The following is a 6,591-nucleotide window of genomic DNA, read 5'->3' on the forward strand; positions in this document are numbered from 1 at the left end:
CCTAGGTACGGCACGGTACCAGGTCAGGCCTGCCTCCCTACGTACGGCCCGGTACCAGGTCAGGCCTGCCTCCTACGTACGGCCCGGTACCAGGTCAGGCATCCCTAGGTACGGCCCGGTACCAGGTCAGGCCTCCTACGTACTGCCCGGTACCAGGTCAGGCCTCCTTCGTACGGCCCGGTACCAGGTCAGGCCTCCCTACGTACTGCCCGGTACCAGGTCAGGCCTCCCTACGTACTGCCCGGTACCAGGTCAGGCGTCCCTAGGTACTGCCCGGTACCAGGTCAGGCCTCCCTAGGTACGGCCCGGTACCAGGTCAGGCGTCCCTACGTACGGCCCGGTACCAGGTCAGGCCTCCCTAGGTACGGCCCGGTACCAGGTCAGGCCTGCCTCCTACGTACGGCCCGGTACCAGGTCAGGCCTGCCTCCCTACGTACGGCCCGGTACCAGGTCAGGCCTGCCTCCTACGTACGGCCCGGTACCAGGTCAGGCCTGCCTCCCTACGTACGGCCCGGTACCAGGTCAGGCCTCCCTCCCTACGTACGGCCAAGTACAGGTCAGGCCTCCCCATGTACGATATACTATCACTGTATATTTATACTGTATATCCACTGGTCCTCCCACGATATACTATCACTGTATATTTATACTGTATATCCACTGGTCCTCCCACGATATACTATCACTGTATATTTACACTGTATATCCACTGGTCCTCCCACGATATACTATCACTGTATATTTATACTGTATATCCACTGGTCCTCCCACGATATACTATCACTGTATATTTATACTGTATATCCACTGGTCCTCCCACGATATACTATCACTGTATATTTATACTGTATATCCACTGGTCCTCCCACGATATACTATCACTGTATATTTATACTGTATACCCACTGGTGCTGAACTCCTCTGGTGTTGATGTTTTAACTGTGACTGCCTCCACGCGTGCTGCCTCCACGCGTGCTGCCTCCACGCGTGCTGCCTCCACGCGTGCTGCCTCCACGCGTGCTGCCTCCACGGCAGCCACGCGTGCTGCCTCCACGCGTGCTGCCTCCACGCGTGCTGCCTCCACGCGTGCTGCCTCCACGCGTGCTGCCTCCACGCGTGCTGCCTCCACGCGTGCTGCCTCCACGCGTGCTGCCTCCACACGAGCTGCCTCCACACGTGCTGTGGTTGGACATACTGCCTCCACACGTGCTGCCTCCACACGTGCTGCCTCCACACGTGCTGCCTCCACACGTGCTGCCTCCACACGTGCTGTGGTTGGACATACTGCCTCCACACGTGCTGCCTCCACACGTGCTGCCTCCACACGTGCTGCCTCCACACGTGCTGCCTCCACACGTGCTGCCTCCACACGTGCTGTGGTTGGACAGGTCTACATACTGCCTCTACACCTGCTGTGGTTGAACAGGTCTACATACTGCCTCTACACCTGCTGTGGTTGGACAGGCCTACATACTGCCTCTACACCCGCTGTGGTTGGACAGGCCTACATACTGCCTCTACACCCGCTGTGATTGGACAGGCCTACATACTGCTGTGGTTGGACAGGCCTACATACTGCTGTGATTGGACAGGCCTACATACTGCTGTGGTTGGACAGGCCTACATACTGCTGTGGTTGGACAGGCCTACATACTGCTGTGGTTGGACAGGCCTACATACTGCTGTGGTTGGACAGGCCTACATACTGCTGTGGTTGGACAGGCCTACATACTGCTGTGGTTGGACAGGTCTACATACTGCTGTGATTGGACAGGTCTACATACTGCTGTGATTGGACAGGTCTACATACTGCTGTGATTGGACAGGCCTACATACTGCTGTGGTTGGACAGGTCTACATACTGCTGTGATTGGACAGGCCTACATACTGCTGTGGTTGGACAGGCCTACATACTGCCTCTACACCTGCTGTGGTTGGACAGGCCTACATACTGCCTCTACACCTGCTGTGATTGAACAGGCCTACATACTGCTGTGGTTGGACAGGCCTACACACTGCCTCTACACCTGCTGTGGTTGGACAGGTCTACATACTGCCTCTACACCTGCTGTGGTTGAACAGGTCTACATACTGCCTCTACACCTGCTGTGGTTGGACAGGCCTACATACTGCTGTGGTTGGACAGGCCTACATACTGTTGTGATTGGACAGGCCTACATACTGCTGTGGTTGGACAGGCCTACATACTGTACTATATGCTAGATAAAAGATGACATTGTGACGTGATTAAAGTCCATGACGTGATTTTGATCACATTAAATGACATGTCTGTATCAACATTGTGAGTTGGATGTACTCTATGCCCAGATCAAACTGTGTTTGGGCAGAAATGTCCTGCTAGATTTCAATCAGTACCACATTAGATGACATGTCACTGTTTGTTGGTTTTATGGCCCAACAGACCGATGACGTGGCTTTACCATCCTGGACGTGTAGTAAACAACATGAATGTCAGAGTGAATACGTTCTACACTACAGCTCCAACAGCCACGTCCACATGCATTAACGTGAATGAACACGACGGTCCAATGATGACATCAGGGAATATTCAATCAAACCACGGCCACGTTCACTGTATCTTCATTTACACAACTACAATACTGCCAAGCACTGTGCGCTCGCTCGCACACACACACTGTATCGTCATTTACACACACACACACTGTATCGTCATTTACACACACACACACTATCGTCATTTACACACACACACACACTGTATCTTCATTTACACACACACACTGTATCTTCATTTACACACACACACACACAGGAAGTGTAGGTGTCCTACATTTGACAGGAGTCCCACCTGTTCATTTTTACAGAGTTCAAATAACATTCTGCTATTTTATTTTTAAAAATTATACGTTTAAATACTGTAGGCCCAATATGCGTCAGTATGCAACTGTACAAATTCTGTACTGCTTGTTAGATTGAATTTCAACTACTCCCACACACAGAGTTGGCTGGATATGCAATAACCACAAGCTGTAAACAAATGCCATCTATTCATGAGAGAAAATAGCCGGGGAAACTGTGACGTGGTTGGAGATGTATGTCCTCCACGCTGCCTGCCTGGCTAGGCCTTATGTCCTCCACGCTGCCTGCCTGGCTAGGCCTTATGTCCTCCACGCTGCCTGCCTGGCTAGGCCTTATGTCCTCCACGCTGCCTGCCTGGCTAGGCCTTATGTCCTCCACGCTGCCTGCCTGGCTAGGCCTTATGTCCTCCACGCTGCCTGCCTGGCTAGGCCTTATGTCCTCCACGCTGCCTGCCTGGCTAGGCCTTATGTCCTCCACGCTGCCTGCCTGGCTAGGCCTTATGTCCTCCACGCTGCCTGCCTGGCTAGGCCTTATGTCCTCCACGCTGCCTGCCTGGCTAGGCCTTATGTCCTCCACGCTGCCTGCCTGGCTAGGCCTTATGTCCTCCACGCTGCCTGCCTGGCTAGGCCTTATGTCCTCCACGCTGCCTGCCTGGCTAGGCCTTATGTCCTCCACGCTGCCTGCCTGGCTAGGCCTTACGTCCTCCACGCTGCCTGCCTGGCTGGCTAGGCCTTACGTCCTCCACGCTGCCTGCCTGGCTAGGCCTTATGCCCTCCACGCTGCCTGCCTGGCTAGGCCTTATGTCCTCCACACTGCCTGCCTGGCTAGACCTTATGGTCTATATAGTGTTATGGAAGACTGAACAATACTCTCTGTATGACCCCCCCACGACCTGCTCTGTGTGGAGGGAGGGGGGCGTGGGTCACCGAGGTCATACATTTGGACTGACGCCTAATCCACTTCTCCTTCTCCGAAAGTAAAAGAAGACAGAAGAGGAGGTTGATGCTGCACATCACAAGGTTTGATGGCCATATTAATGCCGTACAGCACCCGTTTCAACATCCTCACATCACTCAATCATAAATACATTGGATGGTCAGGCCTCGCTACGTACTGCCCAGTGTAGAAGGAAGTATGTGACATTCAGCCATAACACATAAGGAGAAACTCTGTCTGTGTGTGTGTGTGTGTGTGTGTGTGTGTGTCTGTATGTGTATCTGTGAGTGTGTGTCTGTGAGTGTGTGTCTGTGAGTGTGTGTCTGTGAGTGTGTGTCTGTGTGTCAATCATAAATACATTGGATGGTCAGGCCTCGCTACGTACTGCCCAGTGTAGAAGGAAGTATGTGACATTCAGACATAACACATAAGGAGAAACTCTGTGTGTGTGTGTGTGTGTGTGTGTGTGTGTGTGTGTGTGTGTGTGTGTGTGTGTGTGTGTGTGTGTGTGTGTGTGTGTGTGTGTGTGTGTGTGTGTGTGTGTCTGTATGTGTGTCTGTATGTGTATCTGTGAGTGTGTGTCTGTGAGTGTGTGTCTGTGTGTCAATCATAAATACATTGGATGGTCAGGCCTCCCTACGTACTGCCCAGTGTAGAAGGAAGTATGTGACATTCAGACCATAACACATAAGGAGAAACTCTGTGTGTGTGTGTGTGTGTGTGTGTGTGTGTGTGTGTGTGTGTGTGTGTGTGTGTGTGTGTGTGTGTGTCTGTGAGTGTGTGTCTGTGAGTGTGTGTCTGTGAGTGTGTGTCTGTGAGTGTGTGTCTGTGTGTGTGTGTGGCTCTTCTCCAAGAAGAGTGGCCTGTGTGTGTCTCACCTTGATAGTGCTGGGTTTGATCAGAAGTCCTGGGGCAGGAGTGGCATTGGTCTGCTGGGAATCGTCTGATTCCTTTCCACTTTGATAGACCACCCTATCGGAGATATGAATGCTTGAAGCACAGCCCATGCTTCAACCCCACTTCAGACAATCCCTCTCGCTCAAGTGCTTTACCAATACCTGGACGACTGTCATTCGGTATCCCTCCACTGATATCTTCTGGGGGGGTCTTTTTCTCCCTCTTGATAAATCGTAATGCTAAACGCTCTCTCCGGTTTCCCTAACACTAAGCATGAATAATAGATGTTCCTTCCCCCCACCCACCCACCCACCCCCCCTAACCAGGAAACAGATTTCCTCTCTCTGCTTTTTATTTTTTTTTACATGAAGAAATTTGGAGAGATTTTCTACACGCGTCGTTTTATTATTGCTAACACGAATCCCGTTATTATAGAACGCCGCTGTTCTGTGGTTCTATTCCAGGGCCGATTTATCCTTCATGACACCGCTTCCCCGCCTCGGATTCGTACATCACTTGCTCTCTCGCTCTCTTTCTGAATGTATGTATTTTTTTTAAACTTTACTATTTTCAAGTAAACGTCAGTCTTCTGGTTGAATTCAAGCAGAAGTTTTATCCATGTTCGTCCAATAAGCGTTCTGCTGAAACCGTCCTCCCCACCCAAAACCATCCAATTCCATTGGACAACTGTTTTTCTTTGACTATCTGGTTAGCCACTTCATTTCAAGACATTGGCCACAATCCGGTTCTCACGACAGTTTGTTCCAGCCTCATATACCCCATCATCAACAGGCTACAATATTCACACTGCATGGTGCTCCCCTCGACTGTCGCTCCAATCTCAAGACTCCCCCTTGCAACAAAATGCAATTTAGTCCGACAAAACATGCCATTTATCTGCCAAAAAATACCAATTAGTCGAAACAGAAATATTTTGATGGAATCTTCATTCAGACATCCACTGACAGCTTGATGACGACCCGACAGAGATAGAAAACTGGGTAAAAATGAGTTGCAATTTTTTCCTCTTTCTGAAAAAAATATGAAGAGTGCTGTCAAATTATCTGTTGAAGAGGTACCTCCTCTGGATCAGACCAATCGCATAAAAACAGACCGCTGCGCGTCCCAAGTTTCGGTTTTCAGTAAGGAAGATGGGTGATTATTCTTTATAAACGCAAGACACAGAAATTCGCTACATAATGGTGAATTATTTAAGTATTTTTCTCTGCCTTTCGAGCGTTTGCCCTTCCAATTCTTCGGCACTGCTTGACAGCAGCACGTCCAATAAAAGCTGCCGCAAGGATTGACCTACAGCCTTTACTGACGTCAATGCAAATGAGCCTCAGCGGGCTAATCAGAGCGCGTCTCCAGCCAGCTGGGCGGATCCAGCGCTCAGAGGGAACTTTGAAATGGACCAGAGAACGTTCACACACTGCCTCTATTCGAATGGGTTCTGAGCCGAACGTCACCCCAAACCAGATGACAATATGTTCAGGGTGAAAATGTGTATCTTACACGGGTGTATGCCTGTATTTATTTTTAAAGCTGTAGGAGATCTTGTGGACACAGCTGTTGTCATGTACTCTATGATCAGTGATTAAATCAATATTACATCATACATTTTCATTAATTTGTCAAAAAAATTAAATAATCAACTGCATACATTATCAATGTTAATATTGTGTTATTGTCAATGGACCCTATACTGTTCAATAACCAAAAATGCAAAAATATGTATTATAAAATGGGTTATAGCCTACTACTGATAAATAGTCTTGTTTAGGCCTACCTCTAAACTTCAACCAATAAATATCACAAAGTGGGATATATTTCAAATGTTTTATGGTAATTTGATGGTATTTGTCTCTGGTACACTGTTGCTGGCTTCACGTGCTCGTGAGAAATAGGACACTGGGA

At 49.5% G+C, this 6,591-nt stretch overlaps 1 pseudogene; it reads right to left on the reverse strand.

Annotated features, from left to right (window-relative positions):
* Positions 1-4,966, reverse strand: part of LOC135552488 (high affinity cAMP-specific and IBMX-insensitive 3',5'-cyclic phosphodiesterase 8A-like) — a 162,118-nt pseudogene extending 157,152 nt beyond the window's left edge.
* Positions 4,967-6,591: the final 1,625 nt, after the last annotated feature.

This window comes from Oncorhynchus masou, chromosome 2 (assembly GCF_036934945.1).
Source record: "Oncorhynchus masou masou isolate Uvic2021 chromosome 2, UVic_Omas_1.1, whole genome shotgun sequence".
NCBI classification, from domain to species: Eukaryota; Metazoa; Chordata; class Actinopteri; order Salmoniformes; family Salmonidae; genus Oncorhynchus; species Oncorhynchus masou.